This window comes from Vipera berus (assembly GCF_964194415.1).
Source record: "Vipera berus genome assembly, chromosome: 1".
Classification (NCBI taxonomy): domain Eukaryota; kingdom Metazoa; phylum Chordata; class Lepidosauria; order Squamata; family Viperidae; genus Vipera; species Vipera berus.
This window is the reverse complement of record NC_138202.1, coordinates 75,034,096-75,049,426: the sequence shown is the minus strand read 5'-3', so window position 1 is coordinate 75,049,426 and position 15,331 is coordinate 75,034,096. Positions and strand designations below refer to the sequence as shown.

At 39.4% G+C, this 15,331-nt stretch overlaps 1 protein-coding gene and 1 long non-coding RNA gene across 6 annotated transcripts in view; one reads left to right on the top strand and one right to left on the bottom strand.

The window, feature by feature from the left end:
* The window catches only part of LOC308672403, a 415,494-nt gene that overhangs the window by 67,554 nt on the left and 332,609 nt on the right, over positions 1-15,331 (bottom strand). The window lies entirely within an intron of this gene.
* FUT8 (fucosyltransferase 8) overlaps positions 6,763-15,331 on the top strand; it is a 111,935-nt gene continuing 103,366 nt past the window's right edge. The window contains exons 1-2 of one of the 5 annotated variants that reach the window (XM_081335122.1): positions 6,763-8,181; positions 10,081-10,173. The gene's annotated coding sequence lies outside the window, so the exon portion shown is untranslated. Of the gene's footprint in view, positions 8,182-8,268; positions 8,557-9,397; positions 9,463-10,080; positions 10,174-15,331 lie in introns of those variants that run through there. The other 4 variants (XM_081335121.1, XM_081335123.1, XM_081335124.1 and 1 more) reach the window with 4 other exon arrangements.

The window sequence follows — 15,331 nt, the reverse complement described above, 5'->3', positions numbered from 1 at the left end:
GAAGAAATATCAACAACCTAAGATATGCAGATGATACCACTCTAATGGCAGAAAGTGAAGAGGAACTGAAGAGTCTCTTGTTGCGAGTGAAGAAGGAGAGTGCAAAAGTTGGGTTGAAACTAAACATTAAGAAAACCAAGATCATGGCATCCGGCCCTCTCAATTCCTGGCAAATAGATGGGGAAGAAATGGAGGTAGTGACAGATTTTATTTTCCTGGGCTCCAAGATCACTGCAGATGGGGACTGTAGTCAAGAAATTAAAAGACGCTTGCTCCTCGGGAGGAAAGCCATGGGAAATCTAGACAGCACACTAAAAAGCAGAGACATCACCCTGTCAACAAAAGTGCGTATAGTCAAGGCTATGGTCTTCCCAGTTGCAATGTATGGCAGTGAAAGTTGGACCATAAGAAAGGCTGAGCGCAAAAGAATTGAGGCCTTTGAACTGTGGTGCTGGAGAAGACTCCTGCGAGTCCCTTGGACTGCAAGGCGATCAAACCGGTCAGTCCTAGAGGAGATCAACCCTGACTGCTCTTTAGAAGGCCAGATCCTGAAGCTAAAACTCAAATACTTTGGCCACCTAATGAGGAGGAAGGACTCACTGGAGAAGAGCCTAATGCTGGGAAAGATTGAGGGCAATAGAAGAAGGGGACGACAGAGAATGAGGTGGCTGGATGGAGTCACTGAAGCAGTAGGCGTGAGCTTAAATGGACTCCAGAAGATGGCAGAGGACAGGAAAGCCTGGAGGAACATTGTCCATAGGGTCGCGATGGGTCGGACACGACTTTGCAACTAACAACAACAATGGCCCTTACAGCTACATGGACTTTTTAATATATATATTTTAAAAAACACACCTAAAAACAAATCTCCCAAACCACAGTGCCTGCTAGAAATAAGTAAAAAAAGTGAAGGTGAATTATGAGAAGGAAGCTTTCAAAATAAGCAAAAGTCATACATCATCATTGCTAGAGAGAATAGATTGGGAATAGATTCCTTTATAGATTCCTTTAGGTAAGCCTTAGTAAGCCTTGTGGCTATACTTAGTATAGAATTTGGGTCCAACATTTATCATTCTTGTAGACCTGGCTATTTAAGTATAATCAGTCTGGGGCCTTGCCGTTGTAATACTGTGCACAATTTTGTCTCAACAATTCTCCAAAGCATGCTGAGGAAGAGTTTGTGCCATTTACAGTAGTCTATACTAGGGTAGCTACTTCATGTATTTTTGAGCTTCACTTGCAGAACGTTTGCCAAAATGGTTGCCAGCTCCTGATGTGAATGTAAACACAGAGAAATTAACACAAGCAAAGGAAGATTAAGGAGGGGCAACAAGGGCAATTTTGGCAGGAGTGATACAGTTATGAAGACTAGTTTTGTCTTGAATGTGCAAGCATTTATAAAAAGTGTAAACAGTTTTAGATAGCATAGATTCCAGTGATTTCTCTTGGCATCCATCCTAGCTATCAACACTCTATGCTTCCTCCGCATGTAGACATAAGTAGGCACTACAGTACCATCTGAAATAAGAGAACAGAGTTGCAATAAAAGTTTTAAGCATCCTGCTGTTATTATCTAAATTTCCCTAACTGGAGTCATAAAATGAATGTTTGTTTAAAACAAACAAAAGGATATAATGGATAACTGCTGCTTTTGGATGGTCTCTATACCTAATTTTCACACATCTAGAACCATTTCAGGTAAAGACTAGATCTTTTTTAGTTGTATCTATGTGCTGATGGATATTGTACTGCTCGGCTACAATGCTTATCAGCCCCCAAGAGCATAATTAATTGTCAGGGATAATTTACCGGTATTTTAATAAAGGGATGCATAGTCTAATAATTGGAGACGAACAGCTTCTCTTTCTCAGTTTCGCTATTCATAATTAAGAGTATCTTCGTGAGCAACTTTAGCAAAAAATGTAACTTAGATCATTCTTTCTTTATCCTCTTTCTATTGTGTATTTTTTAGAATACATAACATTTCATACTCCGTGCCAGAAGGCATTTCAGAGCAGACAAACAAATCTAGCACCTTTTTACAACTCTTGTTTTCCTGTACAATCCCAAAGGAATATGTGGCTGCTTTAAAGAATTTTAGCTGTGTCTATTTCTTAGCATGTTGAATACCAAGTTACTTTTATGATAAAGATTCCTTCTTTCATCCTTCTTGAAATGGGCCTTAATGCTCATTTTATTAGCCTCTTGGATTTTATAGGTAATGTAATGGCATTTATGTCAACCCAGATATCATAAAATGGTTTAAGTTAAAATATACAAGATATAGAACAATAAAACCTAGTTAAGCCAAAAGAAATGAAATAATAGAAAACTAAATCAAATAAAGGTGTTGACTTAACTAAAATCTTCCTTGTTTAAATGTTTAACAAGCACATTTATAGGTAGATCCTGAAGCTAAAAAAAAATTGATGCCAGAAGAGGAATACTGAGAAATATACTTTATCAATAGTGAAACCAGAGTCATGGGCTGAACACCAAGAGCACAGGAAAGTGCACATATGATGTATCCTGCAATTTTTAAATAAATAATCTTATCTGAATTAATAGCACAACATTCTTAGCTACAGTTGTGATACAATGGGTCATCCCATTAGTATCAGAAGAGGGGGAAAAATCACACATTTTTAAATTTATTTTGTACCAGAAGCTAGTACCCCATACTACAAAAAGTTTCAGGATATGAGGCATAGTCATTCCATACCTTTGTGTTAACTTTTGGGAAATACAAATTAGAATGCTTATTCTTTGATTACAATTTTTCTTAGCCAGGATAATTCAACCTATGGCTCATGTTCTTGACTTGGGTCATACCAGATTGTGTGTGATGATCCAGCCCTGACAATTCCCAAATCAAACATATTCATACAATAAAATGGAAGATTCATTCGCTACACTATTTTTCAGCTGTGGAAATAGTAGGACAAATCTTTTTATATAGTAAGGATTTAATTATATGTTAGCAAACTCTGTAAGTTGAAACAAAATAAGTAATAAACTAGAAAGTGTTGAATTTTAATAATGGCTCCAGCCACTGATGCTCATCATTAGCTTACAGATTAATTGATATATTGGTAATATACAATATCCCCATAATGAATTAATTTGGTTTTTTTTTCACATAACTCATGTGCTCAATAATAGTTTTATAACAAATATTTTACATAGTGAATTTTAGCCTTTCATTGAATTCTCTCCGTTTCAGATACCCATACATACAGTATGAAGGAATAACAAAATGTATTTTTCAAATAACTTGATTATCCTCTTGGCATTGATTTAATAACTTGATTTTATACTGGGAAAATAAATAGTAACTAAAGGCAGATGCACTTCCTTTGGGTGACATGATTTCACCCCAAAGTATTTATTGTAACTGCAGGTGGTGATTCCTGCAGCTAAGATTACCCATGTCTTTATATGTTTGTCTGTTTGGCTTTAAATTAATACACAGAGCCTCAAACATCACTAGAATTTCTTTTCTGCAATATCTGAAATGTAGAAACAGCTTTATAATCAGAGCAGAAAGCAAACTTTTGTATTTTTTCTGATGTATAACAAAACGACTTAGTGCCATTAGAACATAGAGAAGCTATCTGATGACTGAATAACAGGACCCCTTGGTATCCTATGGACTGAGCCGTTAGTAGGCAAGAAAATAAAAGTGGCGGCTCACAGTGAGAAATCAGTGAGAATAGATTTCCAAGACTCAGGAAATTGTCCTTCAATGTCGGTATTCCAGCTGTTACCTGGTTTCATTTGTTTTGTTTGATTGAAATTGTCTGAACAATTTGTTTAGAAGATGACTGTAAGACATTTATATAGATGCATAAGAAAAGTCATACAAAATCAACCTGTAAAGTATTTTATTAGAACTAGTCAGTTTCTAGTCTATTAACAGTAAAAACACCCTTCATTATTTTTGCCTCTATGTTAATAAAACCAAGAAAAAGTTTTAAACCCATTTAGAACAAATTGAAATAGCAAAATACAAGCAAGATAAAAAATTAATTATAATGGGAACGTGCCAGGGAAATTACAACCAAGCCAAACCAAGAAGAAGTTGGCTGTTGCTAAACAGAATATAAAGTAGAGATGACACAAACCACCTTGGGAAGATACTTCAGAACCAAGGCATCACCAAGACCAGGGCTTTTCAACCAGTGGTACGGGTACCACCTGTGGTACATTGGCATCTGGCAGGTGGTACACGACTATCCTAGAAAAATGGTAGCGGGGGAGGGGAATGAGCTGAACTGGTGGCAGCACCGCAGAAGCCTGAGTGAGAGATGGCTGGAGCTGCAGGGCTGTCAGGGCTCAGCAGAAGCGCCAGGATCAGTGCCGCTTTCCAGCTGATTGGCACTTCTTCGGGGCTGTCAGGGCTCAGTGGAAGCGCCAGGATCAGCGCTTCTTCAGGGCTGTCAGGGCTCAGCGGAAGTGCCAGGATCAGTGCCAGGCTACAGCTGGAGCTTGGTGCTGATCTCGGTATGTCTGCTGAGCCCAGAAGAAGCTCTGATCAGCTGGAATGTTGCAGCATCTCCAGGGTCTTGTGATTTACATTCAGATGCTGGGCAACTGATTCATATTTATGACGGTCACAGTGACCCAGGGTCATGTGAAGTGACCAAAACCTGCTGCAACCACCCAGCAGAGGGGGGGAGGGAATAAAAACCAAACACCCCCCACCCCACCCCCCGCTACCAATCCTCAACAGAAACGCTCACAACAATGAAAACCTTGGACAGGAGGAAGAGAACCGCCAGGCGGGCAGGCAGCTGTCTTGCTCAGCTGTGGCTTGGGGGGCACTTTTTTCAGTGCCATTGTAACTTCGCACAGTCACTAAGTGAACTGTTGTAAGTCGAGGACTACCTGTACATCACTTTTTTTCCTTTTTTGGGGGGGGGTCATCAAGTTTTTGACACCTTGCTAGGCGACTGGTGGTACTCGGATGTTGCTATATCCTAAAAGTGGTACAATGGGTGAAAAGGTTGAAAAGCCCTGACCCAAGACAATTCCTTTTCTAGCAATCTAATCTCAGAGTGGGAGGAGGGGTGGTGAAGGTGGTCCTTAATTTTCTGCTTCTAAAATTCTAACAGGGATAAAATCTTGAAAAATATTAAAGAAGATAGGGCAGTATTATTTTTGTGTTTTGAGTCATACAGAAGATATACTGTATAAATTATATTTTGGTAGAATTTTATTTATTATTTATTTATTTTATTTATTATATTTTTATACCGCCCTTCTCCCGAAGGACTCAGGGCTGTGTACAGGGCAATAAATACAAAAACGGAATACAAAAGTTAAAAAGCAATTAAATATTATGCCCAAGTTTAAAACAGTAATTAAAAGAGATATTAAAACCCCAACCCTAACCCATCAAACCAGGTCAGATTGCTCGAATAAATAAGTTTTTAGTGATCTCAGCCCTCCGAGGTAAATCAGAGAGGAAACATGAGAAGATAAACTAATTCTACTTTAAGGTGACATTAACAGAAACTTGAAAAAGTACAACTTCCTGCTGCCACTTTTAGAAACTTGCAGGTGAGAAAGAACAACTCCCTGCTGTCAGCGTTAACTGCTTGATCCATTAGGCAGGTTTTCCTACATTTCTTTTTCCGACCCTTAAGCTAGGTGGCTCCTGCCCCTCGTCTGGTTGTTCCCTGGGCAGCATCTCTTTCTCCCTTTCCCCAAGGTCATGTGTGCATTCCATTACAGGTGGAGTCGGATGGGAGAATATTTACTTGTTTTCTTTTTCATATTAGCTTCCCAAATTTGCATTTCCTTAATAAATGTGAGCCATAATGCAGTTAAGCTTCATTGTTTATCCTTTAAAGGTTTTAAAAATTCATTTAGCATGCTCACGGAAAAAAGGAAAAACAGAATCAGCACAAGTATTTATTTATTTATTTATTTTATTTGCCTCCTATCCGGCTGTGGGGTTACTTGAGGCGGCTTACAACAATAAAAAGGAAGAAAAGTATGTGAACAGAAGATCTAGAAAAATAAAACAATGAATAAGTAACACAACAAGATTGACAACTATTAGGAACCATTGATCTATAATATGTCCAAATTGCATAAAACTCTCAAACAGATATAGAAACAAGGCAAATTATAGATTGGGGGGAAAAATGAGAGAAAACAAAATTACATGCTTGCCTAACTTTGTAACTCTGTAACTCTGCAGATAATTGAGTAGTTGGGACCAGATGGATAGGTAAGATAAGGAAAGTGAAGGGCATTTATTTATTTGTACCCCACCTAATTTTTACAAATAATTCAAAGTGGTGAACATATCCAACATGTCTTTCTCTACCTATTTTCCCCACAACAACAAATCTGTGAAGTGAGTTGGACTGAGACAGAGTGACTGGCTCAAAGATACCTAGCTGGCTTTCATAGTCAAGGCAGGACTAAAAGTCATGGCCCCCCTCTTTCTAACTTGGTGCCTTGATGCCAATCAACATACTACTGAGAAAGAGCTGAGGATCTTTTAGAATACTAATGATGTTTACAGTGCAGTCACATTAAAGCCTTTGGGTGGTTTAATTGTTGATTTTGATGCAAGGACAAAATTATAGAGAGAACATTGAACGTAAGAAGCATGAACAGGGAAAAGCTCTATACTGTGACTGACCTCTTGGCAGTAACCAAGAGGTAATCAGCACATTAAGATGTAATCTTAATGTGATCAGTAATCAGCACATTAAGATGTACTGGGACTGGACACTTCAGATCAGAGGACTGTACTAATCAGGGCCCCCCAAACAAGGAAGGAACAGTGTTGCTTTCACAATCAGGAAGAATATAACAAAGATGGCATACAAAAAGTATTGCAAAGAATAAACATGTGGTTTGAATTTAACGGTTTGGCGTTGGAGAGGAAATGACACAGAATTTACTAACCTCACCTGTACCGCAATGTGGCATATAGTTAGCTACAGAAGTCCATTGCTACAAATGATGGAGTCGGGAGTGCAGCAGTCAAGAAATTTCACCAATAAAGGCATATTGTTATTTAGAGAATATAGCACGATTTCAGCCGAAACACCCGCGCTGACTTTCACTTATCCCAAGTACAATTCAAAGTGCTGCTGTGATGGTTAACTTTGTGAATGGTTAGGACCGGACTCCGTGAAAAACTGACCTCTCCAGATTAATCCGCCAACGTATTGGGATCCACTTTAGAAGCCACAGCATCGATCTCCTTAATTCTGGGAGTCGGAAGTCCACACGCCTCAAAAGTGGCCAAAGTTGAGAAACCCTGCATGAAACGCAAGAAGGCACCACCGCAAGATGCTTGGCGACCTTGGCCAGTTTTAGAAGGGGGGGATAGATAACTCCGTCAAAGGGTGTCAGACACAACTCACTCTCGCACGGAGAGCGGGGGGGTGGGGGGGAAGAGAACCGACAACTCGCTTCCTGCTCCTTTCCAACAATAGTTTGCTGCGCGATCCCCGCCCTCTTTGCTCACTGCCAAAACGCACGTGTTGTCTCCAGCTGTGCAAGGCACCCCGGGGGAAAACCAGCACCGACGTCGGGGGGGGGGGGCTATAACACGCATGCGTGCTGCCAACGCTTTTTTTTTTCCTTTTCTTTCTTTTCCTCTCGCTAGTGCCTCCTTGGCCGCGAAGCTAACGTTCCTCCCGCATAGAGATTTTAGACTATTCTTCTCTCATTGGCCGCCTTCCTCCCATCACGCGCATCTAGTCCACGCCCCCCCTCGGGTCTATTCCCCTTTCGGAGGCAACGAGCGCCAAGGCCTTGCGTCCCTTCCCATCTCGCGCGCCCTCGTTTCTTTACGGTTCCTTAGCTCAGATTACTTCCTTCCCTCTCGCTAGGCTTTTCGGGCGCGCGGGTAGAGCCCGTCTGCGCGCGCCGTCTCTCCCTCCCTCCCTCCCCCCCCCGAGGGCGCTGTGTTCTGTCAGCGTCTCGCCCGGCTCCAGTCTCCCGGCGGCTCCGTTAAGCCGCGTTGGGTTCCTGCTTCCGTCTTCTCGCCCCCCCTCCTCTTGCCGCTGCTGCCTCCCCCGCTTCCCTCGCCTTCTCCTCGGGCGCGCCGCCTCCCGCTTGCCCCTCTCTCCTCTCCTCCATCAGACCCCCCCCCCCCGGGCAACTGCGGGAGCTTCGCCGGCGCGGAGACCGAAGCGGATTTTAGGTAAGGTGAGGCCGCGTCGAGGGCAATCTCCGAAGGGGAGATTTCCCGAAAACTTGAGAAGGATGCTCCGCTTGGGGCTGTGAGGTGGCTTTCTCTCGCTTCGAGCCGGCTCTTCGCGGTGGGCCCGGCGTAGAAGCAAGCGGTTTATTCAAGGCGCCGGCTGGGGTGCGTTCGCGCGCGCGCGCGTGCGCGCGGTTGTGGAGGTTGTCTCTCGTCAGCGAAGGCAGGATAGGAAGAGGAGATGTGTGCGGGCTCCGCCAAGGCTGCCGAGCTCTCCCGGGACGGGATCCTGAGGGAGGGAAGGAGGGTTGTCAGCCCAGCTTTAGGGCCTGGATTCCTTGAGAAGGCAAATGGGGGCGCTTGAGGCCAGAGAGATAAAGGTAGGTAGATGACTTCGCTAGCAGGAACGCTTACGGTTGCTATGTGGGCGCTGAATCCCGGAAAGCGGCTGCGGCTCAAGGAGCCCGGCGCCTAGAGAGGGGGAAAAAAAAGAACCGAAGCTTCAAGCATCATCCGTACAGGAGGCGCCTGGGAGAGTCGCGTCGAGCTCCGCAAAAAAACACAAAAAAGCCGGAAACAATCGGCTGCCGGTGTGCCAGCTGCGTTGTGCGGCTGTGGAGAGGGAAATGCGCGCAAACGGAGGGATGGGAAGGGAAAGCTGGGGGGGCTGCAGAAAAAGCGCCCTAAGAAAAGCTTCGGTGCTTGTTCTCGTCCTTTTTTTTTTTTTGGCCCCCGATTTCTTCTCTCCCGCGTCCCCGAAAAAGAGAAACCCTAAAGTCAGGAAATGCATCTGGTGGGTGGCTAGCGAAAGTGAAATGGGTAATTGTTCGGAACGACGAGATAAAGGATGTAATAATCGATAACCGGGCTTTTCTTTTTTGGGTGATTCACATTAAGAAACTTACGTTGAGTTTCATCAGTATTCACGGATGAATTGCGGTTATACCTATTTTATTCAGTGATCTAACCCTCTTTGGACAAGATGCTTTTGGGCTTCGTGTAATTAGATCTGTTTGTCTTTGGAGGTCTTTTACTTTGAATTTAAATTGTGCTATCTGCAAAGTGAACCTACCTAACACACTGAACTGATTTTTCAATAAAACCTGCTGCTATGTATTTTAAACGTAAGACTAGGTGTTTTTTTTTGCAGTGGAGGGAATCATGGCATGAAAATATCAAAGAATCATAAGTATTACATTACAAGGCCAAATCTTTTTTAGGGTCACTGAACTAGAAAAGTTTTCAAAACCACTGTTGTCTGCTGATCTGAACACAGCACTTCAAAAGTAAATATGAAAGTATACACTTTGTGTAATTCACTTTGGACCTTAAGTCTGCAAATATTTACATGCATACTTGTCCATTCATAGTTTGGGAGTGGTTCTTTTTAGTGGAATTGTCTACACTAAAACAAACTGATAGTATGTGTCTGAGGAGCAGGTTGCAACTGTTTAGAATTTATATTAATACCTGTAAGATTTGGTTTGGGAATGTTTTTTTTAATTTAAATGGTTTAATGATGCCTATTATTGTTAATAACAATTACTGGTATTTCTTATAGAAATTAATAATTTTATGTCTTATGTATCCATGTTTTAAAAATATTTAGACTTCAGCATCTAGTATGTAAGCTAAAAGGATGGCAATTAATCTTGAAAGAATATGCCTTCAAGGCTGTTGCCATGTCATTCCAAAATTATATTGATTATAAAAATAACACATTTTAAATTTATTAAAAGTAGATAGTTATAGATCATTTCTATAGTTGCTGATAAAAGAGATCTTAGAACTTTATAAGAAACATGTTACCCATTAATTTAGTATATGGTTAACTGTTAACTTTGAATAACAGTTTTGTTTATGCATGCTTAAATCTATTTTAACTCCATATTTAACTTCTGCAGATATATATACTTGAATACTGTAATGCCAAAGGAAAACCACCTTTCCCTCTTTCAGACGTAATTTTCATTGATTTCTCTGGAATTTATGTCTAGGTAAGTATGTACAGTATAGGACTGCCGATTGAATGTATTTTTTTGGAATATTTATGCCATCCATTCCCCTGAGTCTTGTAAACTAGAGTAAGATGGAGTTTTGTTTCAAGTTCAATATAAAATACTGTATAATACATTTTTCCAGTGTTTATATTAGGAGACTTGCTTGAGCTACATAATAAAATATATATAAGTGATGAGTTTTTATTAACATTGGTCAATAGCCACTTAGGCTGTCAAAAAAAGGTGTCATAAAATGGTCAAAGACCCCCTTGACAATGTAGGAATGCTATAAGATTATAGGGCAGCTAATTAATGTACATAAAATTGAATGTAGCAGGTATTTCTCCAGTTTGAAAGAAAGTTGTTTACTATTAGAACAAACATGAGTGTCAGAGTACATTTTGGTGTTTTGGAAATAAGGATAATATAAGTGATTTCTTTTAAAATATATTATTTTTTGAGACTGAATCATCCCAAGACTTGAATGAAAATGTGGATTTGTGGCTACTGTGGTGTTTATGATGAAAAAAGTAATTATAGTGTTAAGTTGGTCTGGAGGGGGAGCTAGTGCCAAAGCAAAAGAAAATTCAAATTTATGCTGCTATTTTTGAAACACAAGTTTCTTTCTAGCTTTATGATTGTATTGTTATAAAAATGTTTCTTGGCAAAGAAATCCTATGTAATTTATAACAGTAATATTTATATTATTGTATTTAATGCCCATTACAGTCAGTGCATTATTAATTAAAGAATTTGTATACAGTGTATTATACAATTCATAACAAGTTTGATTTGTCTGGATATTTCAGAACTCAATCTTTTATTTTTATTACCCCATCCCATTCCAATGGGCAACTACATTATATACTACATCATGATTATCAATTTCTTTTCAGAAATTCACAGTTTAAAACTACTTTTTATCGAAAAGACTTTTATAAACTGATAACATGAACTTAGAATATATTACTAAAATTGATTCAGGTACTTGACTACAGTTCAACTTTATTTTTATTGAACATGCAGCTTAAACTACTTCCTGGTTAACTGACTCATCTCTATATCTGGGTAAAATATATGATTTCCACGGATGCATTCTGTTAGAAAGCAGCCATTTTTTAAAAAAATAATAATCTTCCAGATGCCACAAAGAAGGTTGGGAAAATATCACTGTCTACCCTTCGGTTTTATTCCTCTTTGGAGGAAACGTAATAATTTATGGTGATATGATTAGGATCAGCATCAGTGTAATAGAGAAGCTAGAGCCACTGGGGGGAGGACTTATGTACCTCCATTCCTATGTGCTCCTTTTTTATTTCCCCTTGTGGCTGCAGGTAGCAGAGGGGAGTAAAAAAAATGATAATATTCCTATAGAAAATTTTGGGGGGGGGCTCTTTCTATGGTTTTATCTCAAGTTTGAAGGGATACTTTCTATGACTTTATTTCAAATTCAGAGGGAGAGTTTGGAGATCACACTTGACTGTGAGAGTCAATTTTGTCCCAACCATCTGAGCTGTTATAAATTAAAATTGCTCCCTAATGGTTAGCTCCTGGAATCACTTGACTAGGTTAAAGTGTTCTGACTCCTCCCTGACACAGTTAGGTTTGTTCTGTGAACAGGGTCATCAGCTGGCATGTTGGAAGATGCAGAAGTATGTTCTTAAAGAGAGGCCAAACTAGGTCTGAGCTAATATTGCTCATTACTTGTTTTATTTTGATTTTCATTCAGATAACTTCTTGAATTTAGTTGGGCTTTGGTCGCAACATTCCTTATAGCTCTTTATTAAAAGACAGATTATTGAGTTGGCAGTAGTGGTATATTTGTATTAATCATTTGCTTAATTTGGTTTACTGTTCTTTTTAAGAGATATAATATTTATTGTACTGGCATCTTGGTTTTGAAAAGTGATCCTGAGGTACAGTAGAGTCAAAGTATTTACAGAAGGCATTAGTGAAGAAGAATCTTCATAATCAGTAGCTCTGTTGCTATCAATTCTGACTTCCATGAGTTGCATTAGTGAATGCTAGGATATCCCTATTGAATTTAGAAAATGTCTTTTAAAGAGCTGAATTAATTTTTAAAAAATAAAAGTTAAGTTCTCAAAAATGACTGACTTAATCCATCCCAATAAACCACTGGTTTGTCTTAATCATGTTTTTTTAAAGACATAGAGGCCTGGTTTATATCATTTAATGTGGTAAACAAGCCATATTTGGAATCGACTATAATTCTGAGCCAATTAAAACTTGTATCTAGTTAAGGAATCTTTTGATTTCTTCTCTTTTAAGAAATGTCTGTTAATTGGTTTTTCAGCTAAGTAGACACCTTTATTTGCACTTCCTTGAACCAAACAAGATTTTTCTTGGGATTGTATTACAGCTTAGTGTAGAGCAGGCATGTCAAACTCATGATGTCACGTGACTTTTTCCCCCCCATTGCCAGCAATGGGGAGGGCGGGGTTTTGTCGTGATGCATCCGGCCCGCGCGGGCCAGCAGTTTGACATGCCTGGTGTAGAGGTTTAAGTTCCAAAAAAAAGAGAAGAATATTTGTAGCTCAGGGTTGAAATGAAGGTCCTTGGTGCTCTTTGAGATTAAGTTGCTGGCCTAGAAACCCTTCCTTAGCAGGTTGGTGACTTTGGCCAGTCACTCTTTTTCAGGCAGTCACTGTTGTTGTAGGGAAAATAGGAGAGGAAGAAGAACTATATATTTTCTCCACCTTGAGTTGCTTATAAATTAATAAAGATGGGATAAAAAAATCTTTAAAAAAAGATGTAATTGTAGGTATTATAGGAGTATATCTACTTGGTCTGGAGTACCATTTTGCCTTTAAATCCAAAGTGCTGCACAGTCCTTATGATTAAACAATCTTATTTTCAGTGTGCTCCACATACGGAAGTAATCCAACCTTAATAAAATTAACAGGTTAAAATTATACAAAAACAATATCCATATACATCATGATGCATATACAGTTACAGTAGAAATAATGAACACTAATTTATAACCATAACATTCTAAATTTATAAGCCTGATTTACCTGCCATCTAAATTTACTACTAACATTTACAACAAAGCAGTCTTACTATTTAACTTTACTAATTGCCATTCTCAACATATGCTTACAATCTTTTCTACCAGTTAGTTTACTTATTAAATAAGTTTTAAAACATTTCTTAATATTTGAAGTTATTTGTTCTTATGCTTTCTTCAGAGCAGTTAAATCAACCCTCATACGTCTGCCTTGTTTGCTTTATGCAAGAGTAAGGTAAATTACAGGATTACAGCTTTTACAGTTCCTTCCTCTTAACCATAATGACTGAAGCTGATTGGAATTGAAGTTAAAAACATGTAGAGGTCACCAGATGTGCATAGAGTTTTGGCTACTTACTGTGAACAAGCCAGTAAAATAACTTGTCTTATGGTTCCAATTTACTAAAGGTAAAGGTAAAGGTTCCCCTGCACATGTGTGCTAGTCGTTTCCGACTCTAGGGGCCGGTGCTCATCTCCGTTTCAAAGCCGAAGAGCCAGCGCTTGTCCGAGGACGTCTCCGTGGTCATGTGGCTGGCATGACTAGACGCCAAAGGCGCACGGAACGCTGTTACCTTCCCACCGGAGTGGTCCCTATTTTTCTACTTGCATTTTTACGTGCTTTCGAACTGCTAGGTTGGCAGAAGCTGGGACGAGTAACAGGCGCTCACTCTGTTATGCGGCACTCGGGATTCGACCCGCCAAACTGCCGACCTTCTGATCGACAAGCTCAGCGTCCTAACCCACTGAGCCACCGCGTCCCTTTCCAATTTACTAGGAAAGTACAAAACCTGAATTCTTCAGGTGAATAGGAATCTAAACAAAGCAGAGACAGTTCCAACTGGCTTTGTATAACTTGTGGCAGTAAGAGGACTTAAGCTTCTTGGTAAACCTGAACTCCTTACCATTCTGGTTTACCATTTAATCCCATGTTTTTCATTATGTAACAGATATTCTTAAATGTTACTTTAGATATAATACTTTTCTAGGCTCTCATTTTCTTTGCTATGTGCCAAAATACAGTATTTATTACAAATAATAAAAAAGCTTAGAAAATTCAACCTTGAAAACAATGGACAGGTTTTAGTCATTATTTACCAAGAAAAAATAGCCATGAAATTGTATAATGTATATACTTTTCCTCACTCCACAATGCTAGCACACATTAGTAAGCCATATAACCATCTGCCACATTAAAAAGTGGGGAACTATTGCCATCTGTTAAAGAACCTGGGGTATAATGTTAAAAAAGGCTAATAATTTAATATAAAAACTTATCACATAAGCTAACCAATTTTAAATGAAATAGTTAATATAGCTTCTGCAAAATGACATGAGGATACTGGTTTATTGTTGAACATTTTATTTACTTGGAACACTTGAGCATGCCAAATATTGTGAAATCAGAATAATTGTTCTGAGTTTTCTGAAGTTTTGTTCTAAGTGCAGGATTAAAGATTCATTCTTATGTCTATGACTGTGTCCCACCCTCAAATTCCCTTCCCCTCCAAATTTTCAGACTATGACCTTGAAAGTATATTACCCAATAAACAGGTCCCTATTCCATCTGTCATCCCTGGTTTGGGATAATTGAAGAGCAGATATGAGAATGATAGAGAATCAGTTAAGGCAACCATGTCATTTAGCAGTCCAGGTGACAAACTACAGTCCTCAGATTACAATGGCAAGTGGTGCTAGGATTGCCATCGCTAAGTGATGTGGTCAAATCAAATCCCTTTATTACAATCTTTGGCCAGCCTTTATAGTAAAAAATAGAAATAGTTTGACACAATAATTTATTATTGGGAAAAGAAAAAAAACAATTGGACAATAAAATGACATATCTGATTAGGTTTTATGCAGTTGCATAACTCGGTGAAGATATTTGGCCACCTGATGTGTGGGGCTAGCCTCCCTTAAAAAGTAATAAACATAAAATTTATGGCCCTCATATTTGAAAATCATTGGAGAGAACAGAGCATATCTTGGGGCATCACAAAAAGGATACCATATGAGGACATGTGCATGAGTTTCTACCATCCTGAATCCACAAGGGCAAAGTCTCTGCAAATAAGGAGTCCCATGGAATCTTCCCACCAGTACAGCTGATAGGAGGACATCAAAGCC